We start from the raw sequence: 23136 nt of genomic DNA, 5'->3' as shown, positions 1-23136 counted from the left end.
GTAGTAGTGACTGTTATGTGTTTCATCATTGCAACCAAAAACAGTAAAGTACTGCCTGATTACAACCACCTCCTGATGAGAGAACTGCTCAATGTTAAGAAAAAAAAATTATCTATCATTTTATCTATTTATGTACCTATTATCAATTTATCTATCTATGTACCTATCTGTCTATTTATATATTTATATATCTATATATCACGCACACACACACACACACACACACACACACACACATATATATATATATATATATATATATATATATATATATATATATATATATATATATATATATGTATGTGTGTGTGTGTGTGTGTGTGTGTGTGTGCTTAGAAGTAGTTTTGCTTCTTTTTACTGCCATCTTGTACTATTATTGTAAGTCAAATTATAATTTTGTATATTTTGAAATGTACTCTCATACCCTGAGAGGGGTCGCTAGAGTTACTAAATATCCTTAATCCTTAAATCCTTTAAGACCTGCTCATTGTTGAATAAAAAAACATTTATCTATCTATCTATCTATCTATCTATCTATCTATCTATATATATATATATATATATATATATATATATATATATATATATATATATATATATATATATATATATATATATATATGTGTGTGTGTGTGTGTGTGTGTGTGTGATGTTTTTCTTTAACGTTAACTTGACCATTATTGCTCATCATCCATTCCCTACTTCGACAACAACAAACCATCGTCAGCTGTTTTGGGTGACAAAGGAGCCTTAGAAATTATATTTGTTTCTTTGTATTAGGTATGTAAAGGTTTATTACAAGTGCCCATTTATTTATTATTTAACCGTATTATAATTTTTGTGGAAATTTTCTGAAAAATTAAATTTGCTTTATGGAGATCTAAGGTAGACTAGGCCTACCTAAGCTACAGTAGTCTGTACTTCCTAGTCTACGTTGACCGTGTAGAGCAGGTCAGGGTAAGTAAGTTTATGCTAGCATGAATTAGTGCAGTTGTACAAGTGGTTTTTATTATATAAGAAAATCTTAATCTCTCAGACTTAAGAACCTTAGTAGCCTAACCTTTTTGGAGGCAAAGAAAAGTGTTTATAGCCCTTGATAGGGTCTCGATTGGAACTGATATAATACCAAAAAAATAAATAAATAAATAAATAAACAAAAAAAAAGGCCATAAGAATGAATTGAGTGTAATGCATAAGTAGTTTGGTCTCCAAATTTTTATCTGATGAAATACTCGCACACACGGTTAATGCCCATAGCGCAACATGTGCCGTTTACCATAACAGTGGATCAATGAGATGGTGTTTGTTTGCGAAGGAAGCGAGCTACGTTTGAGCAAACACCAGGAACTGAATAATTAGGATTGGTTCATTGCCCGACATGTACGTAATTACATTCATAAGTGTGGGTGATGACAGACACGGATAGGAATGATTCTCGTTTTCTATGCGAGCATTCGGTCAGGTGACCCACCAATCTACACAAGTACCGAAATAGACTACTGGTGAAAAGCCGAAAATGGAGAAGAGTACCAAGGCTTAGCCATTACCGTGGACCTAGACTATAATATCATTTCAAGGTGAATATTCGGTATTATTGTACTGTATTATAGGGCACTGTGACTTATTAACAAAACTATGTGTAACATTGCTAACCTAACTTCGAATCAAGTGTCCTTATCTGGTTTTATTATAGTTACATACGGGGAAACTTTCCTACTAAAAAAACAGCTTTTTCGTATAGAAAAACGCCCGTTTTCTTCGAAAATGACACTTATTTTCTCCGCAAATAAATACTTGGTGAAATATGTAATTGTACCCCTTGTCTTTCGGTGGCTATTTGTCTGCCTCAACACCTTTATTTAATTTCACTGTTCAAGGACACAGTTTTCTTAATTACTGGAAGTTCTAGTACCTTTCAGCAGTACATGGGTAGATATGCCAGTATGTGTCCAGTATGATACAGATTGTATCTATGGATGCGTTCACACAGGTGGCAGTTCTTTACCTGAAGGTGGAATTTATAAGGGATTGATTCAATACAGACTATTTACACAACTGATCACTAATTGGACCTCGCTCATTTTAACAAATGTATTTTTAACTTAAACTTCAGCTTTTACCAAATTTCCAAATCTGCTTCAAGCCTAATAACATGGGTTTGGTAAGGCTAGGTATTGTCAGTGGTGAGAATTGATTGTGGTGGTAAAATTGGAAGTACAGTAGTATGTATAATGTTGGGACAGACAGACATAAAATTTTTTTCATTAGTTAGGTAAGGTTAGGTTAGGTTAAGTGAAGTTAGGGCATTTTGACTCATTTTTTTTTACCGAGATCCAACCTCTTGCAAATGCTCTGGTAATAGCATTGCAAATAATATAAAGTACAATAAACAAAATTCTTGTTTCTGTAAATGATTCATACTAGCAAACATAATATAAGTATGTACTTATGCAATCATAGCCTTGATCTACTCATTCATCTCTTTGCCCTTCTTACATACATCATGTCTCATTCATCCTCTATTTCTTCCAAACAGCCTATTCTTTTCCTCCACTATCATTTTCACAAACCTTTGCCCCCTCCTGTTATCTCAGACCTCATTTCTGATACTGATATTTCTTCTTTGAGATTACTGTAGCTACATCTGTATACTTTGTTGCTCAGAATTTTCTTTTCTACCTTATTCTCTAAGTGCTGCAATCTTTTTTATCTTGTATACATACGCCAAATAGTCTGGCCTATTCTTTACAAATTCTCCTCTGTCCTCATTCACCTGAGAAACACTGAGATTACCAAACAATTCTTCTTCATCCAAGGGGTTAACTACTACACAGTAATTGTTCAGTGGCTACTTTCCTCTTGGTAAGGGTATAAGAGACTCTTTAGCTATGGTAACCAGCTCTTCTAGGAGAAGGACCCTCCAAAATCAAACCGTTGTTCTCTAGTCTCGGGTAGTGTCATAGCCTCTGTACCATGGTCTTCCACTGTCTTGTGTTAGTTCTTATGCTTAAGGGTATGCTCGGGCACACTATTCTGTCTAATTTCTCTTCCTCTTGTTTTGTTTAAGTATTTATAGTTGATATAGGAAATATTTTTATGTTGCCACTGTTCTTTAGATATTTTATTTTTCCTTGTTTCCTTTCCTCACATGGCTATTTTCCCTGTTGGGGCCCCTGGGCTTATAGCATCCTGCTTTTCCAACTAGGGTTGTAGCTTAGCAATTAATAATAATAGTAATCTGTTACATTAATTACTGCTCTCATACAGTATTGCTGGTAAGGCTTTGTTTCTCCAACCCGATTCTCCTATTGATATCTTACGACAGCTCCCAGCTAAATATATTACTTTTTCCTTCTTATCTATTCCAAAATACTTATGTTCACTTCTATTTTCATGCTTCCCCTTCATGTTTGTTTTTGTTAAATTCTAGCCCACAGTCATTATACACCTCCATTAAGATTTTTAGATTTTCTACATTCTTTGTATTTGCAGCAATTTTAAGACTGCCATCTGCAATGAATATATTGCAAATCTTTATCATCTAATTTTCAAATCCTTTGCTTTTGATTTCCATTTAATTTATTATGTGTTATTAATCAGTTTAGATATTGTAATTGACTCTGCAGCTGTGTTTTATTTGTCATGTTAAATCAAATATATTTATTACTAATATGTGGCTTATAACTATTTCTGTCTTCGCTGCAATTCTCTTCTATTTTGCCTACCATACCTGTATTGATTTTGAATGTGTCTAATATGTTTTCAAAACATATTTCTGTTATTTTTCTGTGGAATACTAGGCCTTTTCAAAATGACTGAAATGTTTACTTACATCTTGGTTCTTTTATACACTTCTTTCATACATTGCAATATTTTTTCATTCATGCTCCATCTTTATGCAAATTTGACCTGGGTTTCTTTTACATCCATATTTTGTTTAAGTGTTCCAATATACAGTATTTCCTTCCCTTCTTGGTAATAAGATAGCCATAAATATTTTATAGGATAATTATGTGTACAGTAATTGTTATAGGCCATAGGTCTGTTAGTTTAGAGTTTCTTATTTGTTATTTGTTCCAGCGCAAATATAAACCTTCCACTATTTATTTTTGGTATATTGTTTTTGGCGAAGCTGAACTAGCCATGATAATTTTTAGTGAGGGATAACTACCTCATCCACATCCCCCGTCCCACGACCCCAAACCCTGAAATTGTTATGAAGTTTGAACCATAAATTTTTGGGGGATTCAAAGTGACCAAATCTTCAACACTGTATTTTTTTACCTTTGTAGAGGTAGCTCAGGTTAATTTTCAGTAGAAAATCAAATGCTAGAGCATATGATTTTACCTATTAAATCTCAACCTTCGGTTAAAAAAAAAAAAAACTGGAAGAGGAAAATAACAATTCCAACTTATACAAATAGATTAGTGTTTAAGCTGGTAAGCTTTCAATCTCTCTACTCAGAAACTAAGATTTCGGGTCAAAGAAAATTTATTCGAAAATGGGTTGTAAGTTCTTGTTTTACTTCCGATGGGGATAAGACCTACTGTCGTCTACCACATGCCATGGGTCGCACCTCTGGGATAAATCTTTTGCACGTGCCACGCATCCATCTGTCGTCACCCTTACTCCCTGTAATCGCGACACGAGCACAATGGCGACCCAGTGGCAGCCAAACAGTGCAACTTGGGGACACCAAACCGGTGCAGTCGATGAGGGGACAGAACAGACTTCTCACACCCACCACCAGGTGGTGCACATGTGTGTGCACCCATGCGGCCCCCTATATGGGGTTATGCATTACGGGGATAACCCAAACTTGGGGGCCTCTAGCACCCTACGGATAGTAACGGGACCCAATACCTGTGTGGGGTACACTTATCGGGGCACGTTTGTCCGTGGGGGACTTTAACTCACCGGGGGTCTTTCATTCCGGAGATTCGCCGAGATAAGTGGAAAATTGTGACATTTTGGTAGTTATAAAAATGGCCCACTTTGCACATGCCCTGTTCGAGAATGAGTAGTCTAGTATTGACCTCCACCTGTGCGATTATAGCAGGTAACATGCTCTTTCGAACGGTACACGCGGCTTGTCGCTACCTCGTACATGGCGCATGCTACGCGGGGCCAAGTGGTCACATGACCTCCAAGGTTTCACCTTTCCGGACCCTGTGTGGACAATATATGCCCCATTTTCAGGCGAATGCTTCATGCCAGGATGCCCAAATTGGTACTGTTAAGCTCTGCGCAACACAGGCTCTCTATCTGTTACACATTTATTCATTGCTCTTGTAAGAGACGCGGGTTCAAATCCCAGAAAAGTAAAAAAACACAATGCATAGACTATTAGGCTATGCCGAGTGCTGATTGTACTTACCATATGTGTCCATATTAGCAGAAAACCATACACTGCAGGCCAGTGAAATGGGTAACTTTGTGCTCCGCGCAATACGGGCTCTACATCTCTTGAATATTCACTATTCTTGCAAGGGTGGTGTGTTCTAATCCCGGTAAAGGCGAAAAAGCCACAATGCATAGGCGATTAGGCTATACTGCGTGCTTGTCGTACCACGTACGTTCACGTTAGCTGAGAGCAGTACAAAAACATATCATTCGCTTGTAGCAACAATCAGGGTATGATACATATTCTATCAATGAATGTTTAAGTGCTTCATATGGTGCAGATTTTCACGGTAACATCACGTTAAAGACACATTACTGCTTAACGTAGATACGATATTGTAGTTTTCAAAACAGATGTGCAATATCTTATAAACCTTTTCAGTTGGTGGAATACCTCCTGAATGTAGGGCTGTCGCATGTTGATATGTATGAAAAATTACTGATAAACCCTATGGAAGAAATTTACTGACCTTCGAATCTGAAGAAAAAGATAAAAAAGCTTTTCATGATCTTTATATTGTTAGTTACGCCCGCAAGTATTGTTGTTTAACGGTGATATGTTGCAAATGTAGTGTGTCACATTACCTTAACTTAACTTATTTCTCTTTCATCACGTCACAGTGAGTTCGTGAAGAGAAAATGTCATACAGTATTGGCTATTGTCGACATGCTTATTTGTGTATACCACGAACCTACCACGTACACTGTGGGGCGGCCAATTTAGAGGCAAAATGACCAAATTATGCGACATGTGACATATCTCACCCCAATTAGCCAAGAAATTTAATCTCAATTTTCGGTCCGCGGCGCTCCCCAAGAAGCGCCGCCTGCAAGTAACCTGTTGGAGTAAATCTTACCTAAAATTTATAGGAGTCGTATACAATAGTTAAAAAACATTGTCAATAGAGATATCGGAATGTTTAACCAATTTCCTCGACCAATTTACAATCATACTTTAATTTTTTTATAGGGTTTACCTTCATGCCCTGTAATGCCTTAGCATCTTAGGACTAGTTTATTTTTAGATATCATAAGCAGCAACAGCCATAAATGCCATCTTTATTTTAAACCTAGCTCTTGCTTAATTGAATACCACCCTGTGAAAAACAATAATGTTAATTAAACCATGTCATTTTGTACTTTTTGAAATATGCAAGACAGATTAATGATAAATAAAGTATAGATATTTTGTTCTGGCTAATGGTTTAAATTCTAGAAGGCTGGAAATTGTTTATTTAATGTTGAAAGGCTCAGAAAGTTTGGAAAATCCTAATTCTTCACCAATATATGGAAACTTGATGTCTAATGTGCCCGGCCACTGTACATTATTCTAGTCAATAAACATGTTCCAAATTATATGTTAGGAAATTTAACAGAAACTGATCAACCTTACTGTTTCTTGAATAACATTTGAGACATTCTTTCCGTGAGTAAATGTCCAAGACACTAATAGCCATGTGACCGTGTAGCCAAAAGGCCCCATAGGTTAATTTAATCAATAAGTAGAGGTTCTCAAGTACAGTAGTTGAGAGGATGTAATGAGAAATTTATTGTAACTTTATTTTTTAATTAAAGGAATGTCTCCTGCACTGATCTGGAGAGATAATTCTACCATAATTCCAAGTCAGAATTAAATTCTTATATTACCCCTTTGGAAATTTTTCATTTGTTCCGTAACCGAAATACAAACCACGCTATTTACATAGGGTTTACCTTTTAGCGTAGCTGAAATGGCGAGCCATTAGAATTTAACGAGGGTGTATTACCCCCGCGCTAGTTAGCGGGGGGGGGGGGGGTAGGGGAGTGGTAGCTAGCTACCCCTCCCCCCCTCACACACCGGTGAATTGCTTCACTTTCACTTTTGGCTCGGACATGGACAGACGTCTGTCTTTGTCCTCGCTTGGCAGCCATTGTTTTTGTCTTTACTTAATCACTTACTTTTCTTTTACTCAATATATATGTAAACATTTTCTCATGTTTATGTATATATTTGAGTATAGAAATCAGTAAGTTTCCTTTTCAGAGTTTGAGCTTGTGTGTGTAGTGTACGATATCTCCGTGGAGCCCTCGGCAGTTAGGCCACCATGGTGTAATTTCATGGGTCGCGATCGAGTTTGACTTCGGTCTTTCTCTCTCTCTCTCTCTTGAGGTCGTTCACCCTTTTACTACGTTACTTACTACGCCTTTGTAGCTTCCTTCCCGTGTGGGGGGGGGGGGGGGGGTTGCTACGCCGTAGGTTTTGTCTCAATTAGTTTATGAATCTAATTGTATTTGTTGATTTTTCAGCTTTGTAGAACGATTCCTTTCGGGGTTTTCGTTCTTTCTTTAGTGTTCATTCACTCTGAACCTCTATGCCATGGGATCGGCAAGAGTTTTGTCCGTTTGGGCAGAATGATCCATGCCTTAGGAGAAGGTCCTCCATAGGATCGTCGACGGCTTCACCCCCCGGCTTCTTCAGTCGATCCTTTCTCGTAGGAAAGCATCTGAGACGGGAATTCCGTAGTCGACCTCTCAGCTCTGATCAAGTTTGTCGAACAAACTTCGTCCAGCGTGGAACAGCAGAATCGATCAGACTGGTAACGAGGCGACAGGACTCCTTAGGCCCTGGATCGGAAGGACGGGTACTTTCAGTTTCTATTCCATCCATCTTCCAGGAAGCTCTTGGAATTCAGCCTAGACTACAGGTGTTCCTGCTTAAGATGCAGTGTGGCGATCCCGCCGTGGCATCGCAGGTTTTTCCCCAGAGAACTCTCCCTGCCTTCCTCATGGCCGCTCAGGAGCAGGCGTCCGCCTCCTTCGCCTTTTGGAGGTCTGGTCAACTCCGGTAGGCTCGGGTTCGACCTTCTTCAACGCCGGGACAAGCTTCCGGATCCTTACCATGAGTGGGGGTTCATGGTAATTTGCTAGGAGCCTTCTCTACTTCTGCCTCAACATCTGGAGTATCTAGCCATGATATTGAGTCAACGGCCTTACCACCTTGGAAACCCCGCTTCTCGTCCATCCAGCGAGGTTAAGCAACGTCGGGTCTGGTCGGTACTTGGATGCGTGACCGCCTGGGGACGCCAGATTCTGTTGCCGCCTCCTCCGAGCCTTCCCTTCAGTTGACTGTGGCAAGGCTGAGGAGAGTCGCAGTACCGGTTCTCAGTCAAGCAGAGCTTTCAGCCCTACCTTGGAACATTTCCTAGGTCTCTTTTCCTCATTGACCCGTCTAAAGTTCCGAACGGTCGCCTCAGGATAAGTTCCCTGTGGGGCGGCCCAAGTTCCGGCGGTTTCAAAGCAACGATTAACCGGACTTTCTGGCCCCTATGGGACCAGCGGAACGATTAGACCTGCAATGGGTGTTGACCTATGGAACCTCTTGATGGGAGTGGATATTCTCGTCCTTTCCCCAATTTTTTATGCTGTTCTCGGACTAGTCAAAGAAAAGGGGGGGGGGCATATTCCGGTTCAGGCCTATGGTCAGGACCTGAAGGATACCTCTCCATCATTCAGGCAGGCTTAGGGGCCGTAGTCTGGCCCCTCTACAGATCCTACAGCTTCTGCCGAGTCGCTCCGTGCGCGACGACTTCATGGTACTGGCGTGTTCCAACCAGCAAGGGACGCATTTTCATACCTTTGCATCTTGCAGTAGAGATACTGAGATGATTTGAGATCCTCTCAATACCACCATCGGCTCGCTCATTCCGGGCAGAGGAATGTTCTCTCCGACTATCTGAGCAGAGCCTCGTAGAGAGTTTGTACCTGGGCGTCTTTGGCCTTTAGTAACCAACAAGTCCCGGCCTGGGGGACCTGATCGCGACAGCTTGGAACCTCAACCTTCCGCTGTTCTTCCCCCCAGTCTCAGACCCCAAGACTCTTTGGCAAGATGCATTCCGGTGATGGTGGGACAACATCGACGCCTGCGTCTTCCCTCCTTTGTTGTCTGTTGAGAATGGGTCTCAACAAGACCAGGTTGTCTGTCAACCTTTCAATGGCCCTGAGAACTCCACTGGGACTATACGCAGAACGGTTTCCGGACCCTCTGCTTCCCCTGACGGAACTCCCGGGAGAGCTTCTCCCACGGCACAGACTACTCAAACAACCACACTGCAACATCTTTCACGAGCCGGGGCGTCGCTTTGGCTTCATGCCTGGAGACACTACGCCTCCTCCTCAAGAAGAGACAACCCGCTACAGTCGGAGGTCGTGTCATCTGCGATAGACATCCGCAGGGGTCTACCAGGCGAAATGGAGAGTCTTCTGTGGTTGGTGTCGTGGGAGATATACCTCTTCCCTTGAGGCCTCTTCTCCAGCAATAACGAACTTATTGCTTTTCGGCGGGAGGAAACTCCTTTCCGCTCTCGGCAATGGAGCCTGTCGCTCAGCCTTTCCCTGACCAGGCTGAAAGGAATAAATTTTTCCTTCCCGCTGGACCTTTCCTCGCTCCTGCGAAGCTGCGAACGTCCCTGCCCTAGTCGGAGTGAGACCTCCAACATGGAGCATGGTTCAGACTTTTTAGTCCCTCAAGAGATCTTCTCAAGACCCTTTACGTCAGGCCTCTGATCGTATTCCTTCTTGGGGCTCCTGCTCACTCTGGCTGCGGCCAGTGTGTAAGCAATCTTCTTGGTCTCGTACGACTCCGCCCTTTCTAAGGAATGGGGGAAGGCAACATTCAGGTTCGCTCCTGAGTTGTTGGCTAGACTCAGAATCTTAGGGTCCCGGCCCTTCGGTCCATTTCCTTCAAGATTTCGAGTCACCATTCTGTATCAGATGACCCAAACCTTCTCCTTCTTGCCAGTAAAGGAATCGAGGGGTTATCTTTGGGAACAGCTGCAGTTTGTCCTCACGTGCAGCCGGGTTGGGAGCACAAGAAGGACACGGGGGAGAGTCACCAGTATACCTCTTCAGCTCGGACTCGAGGACATTCATCTCGACCTGAATCCAGACCCTCCCCCGTCACGTCACGTCATGTCGGATACATCGCAACATCTCTCGCCTTAGAGTAATACTACTCTGTGACGCAGGTGCTACAAGCTGGAGTCTGGAAGCGTCTAATGACCTTCGCAGCCCGCTTCCTGCAGGACGTGACCCACAGGAGTATCGATACGTTTCTATCGCTCTGTGGTGGCTACACAACGGCTGGTCTAACCTCAGGCTCCTTTTTGGACAGGTAGCAGAAGGTTGAGGGCATTGTTATCAGGTTTTAGTCTGCATGAACGAAAGAAATATGTCTGGCCCTTACTTCTTTCTTCATCATCCCCTCTACTGGGAAGCAGCATCCTGGTCTCTACATAGCTGACCTCAAACCTCTGCAGGTAAACCATGCTTCCTTGTGTTCCGAGTATCGAGTCAATACTGTCGCGTCCCCCATACCCTGACGAGGTGGTATTGGGAACGTCCTAACCCAGAGTTCCTTCTGGAACTCCAGGTCAACTGCCTAGGACGGGCCACACTTCTTCCTTCACACACAAGCTTATGTAGGCCACACGGTTCCTTGCGGAGCAAGGAACTTGCGAGGTGCAGGGACTCCTTTTCTCGAGTGCGACTCACTCGGATTCTGAGTCCCCGGGGTAAAGCCAAAGCCAGTATGGCTGGGGACTTTCCACCCTTCCTAAGGGGTAAGTCACCCAATGTAAATTGCGTGGTTTGTATTTCGGTTACGGAACAAATAACAAATTCGAAGATAATTTGTATTTTTCCTAACCATACAAACCTTAGCTATTTACATATATTTTCCTGCCAGGCCTGTCCCCCAAGACAAGTCCTACCTCTAAGTGAAAGTGAAGCAATTCACCGGTGTGTGAGGGGGGGAGGGGTAGCTAGCTACCACTCCCCTACCCCCCCGCTAACTAGCGCGGGGGTAATACACCTTCGTTAAATTCTAATGGCGCACCATTTCAGCTACGCTAAAAGGTAAACCCAATGTAAATAGCTAAGGTTTGTATGGTTAGGAAAAATACAAATTATCTTCGAATTTGTCATGTTTTTGCCACCCTCGCTGGTCACTTTGATGGGGACCTTCATAGCAATATTCAGCTTTTGTTTTATGTAACAATTGATATTTACATGTAAGCAATGTAGGTAGTAAGTTGGCCAGGGCACCACTCATCTGTTGATATACTATCGATATAGAGGTATTGGGTCCTTTGGCTGGCTAGACAGTACTACATTGGATCCCTCTCTTTGGTTATGGCTCATTTTTCCTTTGCCTACCCATAAGCCAAATAGTCTGGCCTATTTTTTCCACATTCTCCTCTGTCCTCATAAACCTGACTACACTGAGATGACCAAAAAATTCTTTTCCGCTCGAGTTAACCCTGGATAGGTACGCTCCTCGGACACCCCTTTAAGGGTATACTCGGACGCGAACGACCCCGACGCCAAAAAAAATTCTTGAAAAATCAGTTTTTGCAGTAACCTCCTTTTTTCTTTTGCCAAAAAAAACTTCAATGAATGCTTAAAACAACTGTAAAGATAAATACTACTCATCTGCAGAAAAACTATTTATTATAAATATTTTAAAAAATTAAGTAGAAAAAAAAAAGACCTGACATAAAAATTCATAAAAAAAAAGTTTATACATATATACACAAATCCTTTTAGGAATTGATTCTTGAATGTTTAGGACACATCTTGATGTATTTTGGATGAAGTCAGACCCATGGAGGTGAAGATCTGAAATGAGAAAAAAAGGGTAACTTTTTTTGGCCAAAAAAATTTGTCCAAATTTCATGAATTTTTTTGGGTACCCAAATGAAATAGGAAGTGGCTAATTTTTTTAGGGAATAAACATATGTTATCCTAAAATAGAAATATGTAAAAAAATCTTCATTATTTTGTAAATTACATTTATATCAGGGGCCATATCTAAAGGTAATTTTTTGAGTACTTAGAAATTTCGTAAAAAAATACATATATTTAATATATAATATGATATTTATGCAGGTAAAAATATACCAAAATATCACAAATTCTATAGGGAACAAGAATATATATGGATAGGGCAACTTATGCTTCGGATATGTCCACAAAATGGCCGCCAACCACACTGACTCAGACTCCCTAATCTGCCACTTGAAATGTAGGAAGGGTATGTCAATTTCAAGGTGTTATTTACTAATCTAATTATTATTGGATATGCATAAAAATTGTATGGTGGGTTGCTGGATAATTGTCGATTATTTTACGACTATAAAATTAAAATTCTGACCCAAAAAAATTTTTTTGAAGGGAAATAAAATCGAAAAAAACAAATGTAAAACAATATAATATTTTAGCTAAAAAAATTTGATGATATTCAATCAAAAAAAAAGTAAACAAAATTTTCCGACAAATAAACATCTAGAGGAATCATTACTCTGTGATAGTTCCTTAGTACGTAGTAATTTTGAAAGAATTGGGAAAAAACGAAAAAATGGCAATCACCGGAAAATCGAACACATACCTATATATACGCCATATCTGGCTAAAAAAAAGATAGGCATGGGTAGCCAGATCATCTAGAAACACTTTCCAACACTATAAAAATATAAGTTTTGCGACACTACTTGCCAATTCCTTACGGTAACATGACTAAGCGAAAAAATACAAAACAAATAAAAAGGGGCACTCGCGGAAAAATGGCTAACATTCTAATATACGGCATTTCAGAAAAAAAAAATTCAGCCACGTGCTAGGCAAACCATCAAGGCACATTTTCCGACAAATAAACATCTAAATGAATCATTACTCTGTGATAGTTCCTTAGTACGTAGTAATTTTGAAAGAAATGGGAAAAAACGAAAAAATGGCAATCACAGGAAAATCGAACACATACCTATATATACGCCATATCTGGCTAAAAAAAAAAGATAGGCATGGGTAGCCAGATCATCTAGAAACACTTTCCAACACTATAAAATTATAAGTTTTGCGACACTACTTGCCAATTCCTTACGGTAACATGACTAAGCAAAAAAATGCAAAACAAATAAAAAGGGGCACTCGTGGAAAAATGGCCATTCTAATATACGGCATTTCAGAAAAAAAAAATTTCAGCCACGTGCTAGGCAAACCATCAAGGCACATTTTCCGACAAATAAACATATAAATGAATCATTACTCTGTGATAGTTCCTTAGTGCGTAGTAATTTTGAAAGAAATGGGAAAAAACGAAAAAATGGCAATCACAGGAAAATCGAACACATACTTATACATACGCCATATCTGGCTAAAAAAAAAATAGGCATGGGTAGCCAGATCATCTAGAAACACTTTCCAACACTATAAAAATATAAGTTTTGCGACACTACTTGCCAATTCCTTACGGTAACATGACTAAGCAAAAAAATGCAAAACAAATAAAAAGGGGCACTCGCGGAAAAATGCCCAACATTCTAATATACGGCATCTCAGATAAAAAAAAAGACATGCACGTGTTAGCCCAACCATCAAGGTACACTTTCTAACACATAAACATGAAAAAAAAAATCAATAATATACGGCAATTCCTTACTACGTAGTAAATTTTTACAAATATTGAAAAAAAACAGAAATTGGCAACCGCAGTTAAATACCCAATATACCAATAACTACGTCGTATCTGACAAAAACAAAATCACGCATGGGTAGCCAGATCATCTAGACACACTTTCCAACACTAAAAAAGCAAAAGTTTTACGACACTATTTCGCAATATCTTACGGAAAAATGACTTGGCAAAAAAATTAAAAAAAATGAAAAAGGGGTACTCGCGGTAAAATGCCCGACATTCTAATATACGGCATCTCAGATAAAAAAAAAGACATGCACGTGTTAGCCCAACCACCAAGGCACACTTTCTAACACATAAACATGAAAAAAAAATGAATAATATACGGCAATTCCTCACTACGTAGTAATTTTTACAAATATTGAAAAAAAAACAGAAATTGGTAACCGCAGTTAAATACCCAATATACCAATAACTACGTCGTATCTGACAAAAACAAAGTCATGCATGGGTAGCCAGATCATCTAGACACACTTTCCAACACTAAACAAGCAAAAGTTTTACGACACTATTTGGCAATATCTTACGGAAAAATGACTTGGCAAAAAAATGAAAAAAAATGAAAAAGGGACACTCGCGGTAAAATGGTCCTCGTGGTGATGAACGACATTTTAACTAAAAAAAAAATCATGCACATGGTAGCCAAACAATCCACCAAGACTTTCCACAACTGATAACCTATACAAGTTGCACCATTCTACGACAATTTCATAATACGTAATAACTTTGATAATTATGCAAACTACCTTAGAAGGGTAAACTCGGACGCGAACGACCCCGACGCGTCTCAGAAATCGGGGAAGGAGTACAGCTACAGCAATGCACATCTGGACACTACTAGAGCGTGTAGGGGAGACACCTCCTGCAGGTCGATCACCCACAAATTCAGTCACGGGGGTGAGTCACGTGAGAAAAACCTGTTTTTTTTTTGACGCTCGGGGTCGCGAACGACCCACCGTACCTATCCAGGGTTAAGTACTTTCCTCTTGGTAAGGATAGAAGAACCTCTTTAGCTATGGTAAATAGTTCTTCTAGGAGGAGGACACTCCAAAATCAAATCATTGTTCTCTAGTCTATGGTAGTGCCATAGCCTCTGAACTATGGTCTTCCACTGTTTTGGGTTAGAGTTCTCTTGCTTGAGGGTGCACAAGGGCACACTATTCTATTTTTCTTCCTCCTGATTTTTAAAGATGTTTATTGTTTATATATGAAAGATCTATTTCAGTGTTGTTATTGTTCTTAAAATATTTTTTGTTCCGTAACCGAAATACAAATCACACTATTTACATGGGGTATTACTTTTGGGGTAGCTGAAATGACGAGGCATTAGATTTTTAACGAGGGTTTACTAACTAGCGAGGGGTTAGGGGAGGGGTAGCTAGCTACCCCTCCCCCCTCACACACCGGTGAACTGATTCACTTCACTTTTGGCTCGGTGGACGGTCAGACGTGTTTACCTCACCCTCGCATTTTGACAGCCTTACTCTTTTTTGCTTTTTCTTTCAGTGTCTGTTCGGAAGTTGGCCTCTACTGTACCTCTATCATGCGGAAATGCCCTGGCTTACCCGACCGCCCTTGTGGGACGTTCATGTCGGTGGTCGAGACGGACCCTCACACCTTGTGTCCGTACTGCAGAGGTCAACGGTGTGATAGAGAAAATGTTTGCAGTGAGTGCAGGGAGTGGTCTACCTCCCAGTGGGAGAGGTTTTCCCGGCGACGGAAGAAGTCTAAGCGGGATCTTTCTCCTTCAAGGGTTGCCTTGAAGAAGGAAAGTTCCAAGGACTCTTCTTCAGCTGCCCGAACCTCCTCCGAAGCTCCCACTTGATCGGTCTCTCGTGAGAGGCCGGCGAGTGGTAGCGTAGGCCATTCTTTTGTTGACCAACCTCGGGGTTCGGGAGAGGGAGTTGCCTCCCATAGCGAGGCAGCTCCTCCTCCTCCGGGGGAGGATATTGATAACTCTGTTACTAATGATGATTTATTGCAGCTTTGGGCTTCCTTGGGGCTTAAGGGTTCGCCCTCCAGAGAAGCCCTGTTTGACTTGATCCAGTTGGGAGCAGCTGTCAAACAGTCGCCGGTGATAGCGGAGGTAGATCCTCTGTCTATCGTCGACGTTGTTGTGGCAGAGGCTTCCGACGGGTCGGGTCAAACCCCTGCCTTGGTTGCTGATGTAGCTGAAGGCAGTTCCCACCTCCGAACATCCTTCGAGGGAGGAGCTGAGTCCAACGGTCTCTCCTGCGGGTGATTCTCTCCCTCGGGGGAGTTCACTGACAGAGACTCCTCTGCGGAGGACCGACGATGGTGTGCCTGCTCCTAGAGGTCGTCTTCGCCGCAGGGCTAGCCCTCGTCTCCGCCGTAGAGGCCTTCCTTCTCCCTACAAGGGAGTTAGGAGGCGCCTCTTCGGCTCTTCACCTTCGACGTCCCCTGCAGAGGTTCCTCCTCGACGTGAGCTGACCGTTGCAGCTGCATCTCTAGACCTCTCTGCAGATCGCTCGCTATCTCCAACGCCTGCAAAGACCTGTGGACCTGCCTTCTCCGTTCCTGGAAGCTGACGCGCTGTGGGCGCCCACGCACCCCGTTTTCCAACGGCCTCCGGTCCCTTCGGGGCTGAAGGACTTGTCTCACAAGGTGAGCAAGTCTCTTCAGCGCCAGGTTTCACTTGTGCGCCTACGTTCTCCTGCGCGCTCGCGCGCAGTAGCGCGCAAGCGCTCTCCTACTGTTGCTGAGAACCTTCCTGCGCGCCATCGATCTCCTGCAGCAGAGGCAGAGTCATCTCGTCAGCGCTCTCCTGCTCGTCACCATGCTCCTGTTCGCCAGCGCTCTCCTGCTCGCAAGTGCTCGCCTACGCGCCAGCGTTCTCCTGTGCACCAGCGTTCTCCTCGCCAGCGCACATCTGCGCGCCCTGTTCCTGTCACGCGCCAGGCGTGTCCACGATCTCCTGCCCGCCCACGATCTCAAGCTCGCCAGCGATCTTCTCCTGCGCGTCAGCGCGCATCTGCGCGCCCTCGTTCATCCGCACGCCCACGATCCCCGGATCTGGGCACAGGCAAGAAGATTCTTCCTTCTCCTTCTCGCCCGCAATCACCTGCACGCCCTTGTAGCTTGCCCTCGCGTCAGCCCTCGCCTTCGCCCCCTTTCAGAGCTGGACGAGACGCTACACACCCACACGCTCACGGAAAGTCTCCTGCACGCGCCCACAAGCAGCCCCCGGTACGCTCCTCTACTCCTGCTGGCCCTGCGCCCCAGCCGCCTGCTTGAGACCACGTGCCAGCGATCTCCTGCGCGCCCGCGCGATCTGTCGCCTGCGCGCAAGCATCCTTGAGCACGCCCGCGCGCACACGGTCCTGCCGCCTGCGCGCAAGCATCCTTGAGCACGCCCGCGCGCACACGGTCCTGCTCGCCGAAGGTCACTTATGCGCCCACACACTATCTCTACTGAGCACGATCGCCCTGCGCGCTATCGCTCGCCAACGCTCGCCTGCGCGCCATCGCTCGCCATCGCTCGCCAACGCTCGCCCTTACGGCCCCGCGCGCCATCGCCCGCGCGCCCCCTCGCCCCCGCGCCCCCTCGCCCCCCTCACCCCCCGCGCCCCCTCGCCCCCTCGCCCCCCGCGCCCCCTCGCCCCCCGCGCCCCCCTCGCCCCCCGCGCCCCCTCGCCCCCCGCGCCCCCTCGCCCCCCGCGCCCCCCTCGCCCCCCGCGCCCCCTCGCCCCCCGCGCCCCCTCGCCCCCCGCGCCCCCTCGCCCCCCGCGCCCCCCGCGCCCCCTCGCCCCCCGCGCCCCCTCGCCCCCCGCGCCCCCTCGCCCCCGCGCCCCCTCGCCCCCTCGCCCCCATCTCCGTGCACCCGCGATTTGTCCATCGCGCGAGCGCGACCCCAAGCATGATTCTCGACGGGTTTCGCAGCGCGAGTCTCCAGGAGCGCCCACAACCACATCATCATCATCATCATCATCATCATCATCATCATCATCATCATCATCATCATCATCATCATCATCTTCACGATCCCCCCCCGCAAGCGCAGGACAGCGCGCTCGCAGGAGTAGGGGAAGTCTTCAGAGAGGTCTAGGCACCATTCTTCTTCTTCCTTTCAGGCAGGCCCTGTGGTGTCTACTCCAAAGGATCGCCCGATCCCCTTCCCTCCAGTGGGAGTCTCTGACACTGCTTCCGTCAGTCGTCAGCCTTGGTTTGGGTCCCTTATCAGAGCTGTCGTCCAGGCTGTTAAGCCTGCCTTCGCTGATTTGGGCCTCAGACCAGCGTCCCCACTGAAGAGGAAGAGGGGAGTAGAATTCGTGGTGACTCCTCCTAGGGTCAAACTGGCCCCCAAGAAGCCCGTAAGGAAGGCTCCTTCCCCCCCCTTAGACATTCTCTCCTTCTCCTGTGGACGAAGCTTTTCCGTCATCAGGAGAATCTACCGAGGTGAGACCTTCTCCCACTGCATCAATGGGAGAGACCCCACCACGAGTAGGAGAATCGTCGCGTACTGGGGCGGAGAAGAGTCCTCAGGCTTCTTTGCTGGAGTCCTGCATCCCTCCTAGAAGGGAACCGAAGGACTCGAAGACCGTCCCGAAGTCTTTTTCAAGGATTCGACCAGAGCCAGCGAGACCCCAGGAGAACGTCCACGTGTCCCCCCAAGTAGAGCAGTTGGGGACAGGAGACTTTGCTGCCAATTCACCAGGAGGAGAGCAGCATGATTCAAAGCATGCATTCTGGCAGGGCCTGACTTTGATGAGGCATCTCAACAAGTTCAAGGACCCCGAGACCGCCCCTCGTGAAGGCAAGGATACGGTCCTGGACCAAGTCTATGGCACTCAAAAACCCTCTAAGGCCAGCGCGGCTCTGCCTTGGTCCTAAGGGGTAAAGAGTGCCAGAGATAAGGTTGAGGGTCAGCTTGCGGAGCTCGCCTCCTCCAGCCGTTCCTCTGCTGGTAACAAGCTCCTCCCACCTCCTCGTGTCCAACAGAGAAGGTACTTCGAGATCATGGAGGAGCCTTGTTTAGCTCATCCTCTTCACCACTCCGTGGAAGAGCTCACCAGGGGAGTCTCTCTTGAGAGACTCTCCAACCGTCAAGTGACATTCTCGGCAACGGAGATCCTGAGTCAGGAGATGGTCGCAAAGTGTGCCATGCAGGCCACTTCGTGGCTGGATGTCTGGCTAGGGTCTCTGGGCATCCTGTTGCGTTCTGAGGATCTTTCCAAGGAAAGCACAAGGAAGGCCCTGGAGACCTAACTCCTCTCGGGCACACGTACCATCGAGTTTCTGGCCCACCAAGTTTCGAACTTGTGGGCAAACTCGATCTTGAAACGACATGATGCGGTGACCGAGAGGTTCCATGCGAAGGTCCCAGCCGTGGATGTCTGCAAGCTCAGACACTCTTCCGTCCTAGGGAAGAGCCTGTTTGAGCCCAAGGATGTGGAACTGGCAGCTGAAAGGTGGAGTAAATCGAACAATTCTCTCCTCCAAAGGGCTCTTACATCTAAGCCTTACAAACCTCCAGCACCCCAACAACCTCGCCAGTCCAAGTTGACGAAACTGGTGCTGGCAGCAAAGACGAAGGTGTCTAAACAGCAGACCTTTCCTGTCAAAGACAAGAGGGGAGGCAAGAATCCTAGAGGGAGCGGCCGAGGCCGCAAACGCTAGGATTGGCAATCCCCCTGCATGTCCACCAGTGGGGGGATGCCTACAAAGTTGCGCGTTCAGGTGGCAGCAACTCGGGGCCGATTCCTGGACAATCTCCGTGATCAGTCAGGGATATCGCGTCCCGTTCACGACATCTCTTCCTCCCCTGACAGCGAATCCAGTGTCGTTGAGCTCCTATGCCATGGGATCGGTAAAGGGGCTAGCCCTTCGGGCAGGAGTCGAGACCATGCTCAAGAAGGATACTCTCCAGGAGGTCGTCAACGGCTCCCCAGGCTTCTTCAGTCGATTCTCTCTTGTAAAGAAGGCGTCTGGAGGCTGGAGACCCGTCATCGACCTCTCAGCCCTGAACAAGTTTGTCAAACAAACTCCGTTCAGCATGGAGACAGCAGACACGGTCAGACTTGCAGTGAGACCGCAAGACTTCATGTGTACACTGGATCTGAAGGACGTGTACTTCCAGATCCCAATCCATCCGTCTTCCAGGAAGTACTTGAGATTCAGCCTAGACAACAAGATCTACCAGTTCAAGGTGCTGTGTTTCGGTCTCTCCACAGCACCTCAGGTTTTCACCAGTGTTCACCCTGATATCTTCATGGGCACACAGTATCGGCATCCGTCTCCTCCGTTATCTGGACGACTGGCTGATCCTGGCAGACTCAGAGTCGACCCTTCTTCGACACCGTGACAAGCTTCTGGGACTTTGCCAAGATCTAGGGATCATGGTAAATCTCAAGAAGTCTTCTCTGCTTCCATCTCAACAACTGGTACAGTATATCTAGGCATGATATTGGACACCAATCTCCACAAAGCCTTTCCATCAGACGACAGGATAGCAAGGCTGAGGAGGGTCACAGATCCTTGCCTCAGACGAGAAGAGCTTCCAGCCCAATCGTGGTTACGTCTCCTAGGTCACCTTTCCTCCCTAGCCCGTCTGGTTCCAAACGGCCTCCTCAGGATGAGATCCCTGCAATGGCGGCTCAAGTCCCAGTGGAATCAAGGCCACGATTCCTCGGACATCCTGGTCCCTATGGGTCCTACGGAACGGACGGACCTTCAGTGGTTTGTGACGGACGAAAACCTTCGAAAGGGAGTGGATCTTCTCATCCTCCCCCCCGGATTTGATGCTGTTCTCGGACGCTTCGAAAGAAGGGTGGGGGGCCCACGTTCTGAACCACAGGATCTCAGGCGTATAGTCAGAATCAGAAAAGTGCCTCCACATAAATCTGCTAGAAATGAAGGCCTTATATCTGGCACTTCAACAGTTCCAACGGATCCTGGCGGGTCACTCCGTGGTGGTGATAAGCGACAACACCACGGTGGTGGCTTACATCAACAAGCAGGGAGGTACCTTTTCACAACAGCTATCCCATCTTGCAGTACAGGTACTGAGATGGACCGAAGTCCACTCAATTCCACTATCGGCTCGCTTCATTCCGGGCAAGAGGAATGTGCTCGCCGACAGTCTGAGCAGAGCATTGCAGATAGTGAGTACCGAGTGGTCTTTGGATCCTCTAGTAGCCAACAAAGTCCTGACTTTGTGGGGTTCCCCGACGGTGGACCTGTTCACGACAGCCTTGAACTTCAAGCTTCCGCTGTACTGTTCCCCAGTCCCGGACCTCAAGGCACTCTGGCAAGATGCCTTCCAACAACGGTGGGACAACATCGACGTGTACGCCTTCCCACCATTCTGTCTGATGAGAAGGGTGCTCAACAAGACCAGACTATCGGTCAACCTGTCAATGACCCTAATAGCTCCGCTATGGCATCATGCAGAGTGATTCCCGGACCTTCTGCAGCTCCTGACGGAACTCCCGAGAGAGCTTCCTCCACGACACGAGCTACTCAAGCAACCACACTGCAACATCTTCCACAAAGCCGTAGCATCGCTTCGGCTTCACGCCTGGAGATTATCCAGCATCTCCTCACAGAGAGAGGCTTTTCGCAACAAGTTGCAGAGAGGATGTCTCGACACCTGCAAAAGTCATCTGCAGGGGTCTACCAGGCGAAGTGGAGAGTCTTCTGTGGTTGGTGTCGTGGAAGGGGTATCTCTCCCCTCGATGCCACTATTCCAGCAATAGCGGAGTTTCTATGTATTTGCGGGAAGAAATGCGCCTTTCGGTCTCGGCGGTGAAAGGCTATCGCTCAGCCTTAAGCCTGGCCTTCAGGCTGAAGGTAATGGACATTTCCTCCTCGCTGGAACTTTCCCTACTCATACGAAGCTACGAGCTTACCTGCCCTCAGTCGGAAGTGAGACCTCCTCCATGGAACGTGGTTCGTGTTCTCAGATCTCTTAAGAGACCTCCGTTCGAACCATTACGCCAGGCTTCTGATCGTCACCTGACTTGGAAGACGGTGTTCCTGCTCGCTTTGGCCTCGGCCAAGCGAGTCAGTGAACTTCATGGTCTCTCGTACAACGTCGCCCATTCAAGGGGATGGGGGGAGGTAATGTTCGGGTTCGTCCCTGAGTTTGTTGCTAAGACTCGGAATCCTAGAGTTCCGGACCCACGGTTCGACGCCTTCAGGATTTCGAGTCTTCGTTCTGTAACAGATGACCCAGACCATCTCCTCCTGTTCCCAGTAAGGAGTCTGAGGCTCTATCTGAAGAGAACAGCTGCAGTTTGTCCTAGAGTGCAAGCCCTGTTTGTGAGCACAGGGAGGACGAAGAGGAGGGTCACTAAGAACACCATCTCAGCTTGGATTCGCGGGGTCATCCACCATTCCCTGAATCCAGACCCTCCCTCCTCCGTCACATCGCCCGAGAGCACATGATGTCAGAGGCACTGAGAAATTTCTCAGTGACGCAGGTTCTACAAGCTGGGGTCTGGAAGCGTCGAATGACCTTCACAGCCCACTACCTACAGGACGTGACCCACAGGAGGCTCGATACGTTCTCTATCGTCCCTGTGGTGGCTGCACAACAGCTGGTCTAACCTCAGGCTCCTTAATGGACAAGTAGCAGAAGGTTGAGGGCATTGTTACCCGGTTTTAGTCTGCATGAATGAAAAAGTATGTCTGGCTCTTACTCTTTTCTTCATCCTCCCCTCTCTTGGGGAAAGCAGCATCCTGGGTTCTCTGCACAGCTGACCTCAAACCACTGCAGGTAAACCATGCTTCCTTGTGTTCCGAGTATTAATATAATACTGTCGCGTCCCCCATACCCTGACGAGGTGGTATTGGGAATGTCCTAGCCTAGATTTTCATCTAAAGGACTTCAGGTCAACTTCCTAGGACGAGTCACACTTCTTTCCTTCACACACTAGCTTATTTAGGCCGCACGTTCCTTGCGGAGCAAGGAACTTGCGAGGTGCAGGGACTCCTTATCTCGATTGCTACACACTCGGATCCTGAGTCCCCGGGCAAAGCCAAAGCCAGTAAGGCTGGGACTTGCCACCCTACCTAAGGGTTGAGTCACCCCATGTAAATAGCGTGGTTTGTATTTCGGTTACGGAACAAATGACAAATTCGGAGATACAGTAATTTGTATTTTTGCTAACCACACATACTTGCCCGCCAGCCCTGTCCCCCGTGGAGTCCTACCTCTTAAGCGAAGTGAATCAGTTCACCAGTGTGTGAGGGGGGAGGGGTA

The 23136-nt window shown here is 45.8% G+C and overlaps 1 protein-coding gene across 2 annotated transcripts in view; it reads left to right on the top strand.

The window, feature by feature from the left end:
- The first annotated feature begins 640 nt into the window (after positions 1–640).
- The window catches only part of LOC137657713 (glucose-induced degradation protein 8 homolog), a 52515-nt gene continuing 30019 nt past the window's right edge, over positions 641–23136 (top strand). Inside the window, exon 1 of one of the 2 annotated variants that reach the window (XM_068392139.1) lies at positions 641–780. The gene's annotated coding sequence lies outside the window, so the exon portion shown is untranslated. Of the gene's footprint in view, positions 781–826; positions 958–23136 lie in introns of those variants that run through there. The other variant, XM_068392140.1, reaches the window with a different exon arrangement.

Source organism: Palaemon carinicauda, chromosome 18, assembly GCF_036898095.1.
Source record: "Palaemon carinicauda isolate YSFRI2023 chromosome 18, ASM3689809v2, whole genome shotgun sequence".
NCBI lineage: Eukaryota > Metazoa > Arthropoda > Malacostraca > Decapoda > Palaemonidae > Palaemon > Palaemon carinicauda.
This window is presented reverse-complemented; position numbering and strand designations above follow the sequence as displayed.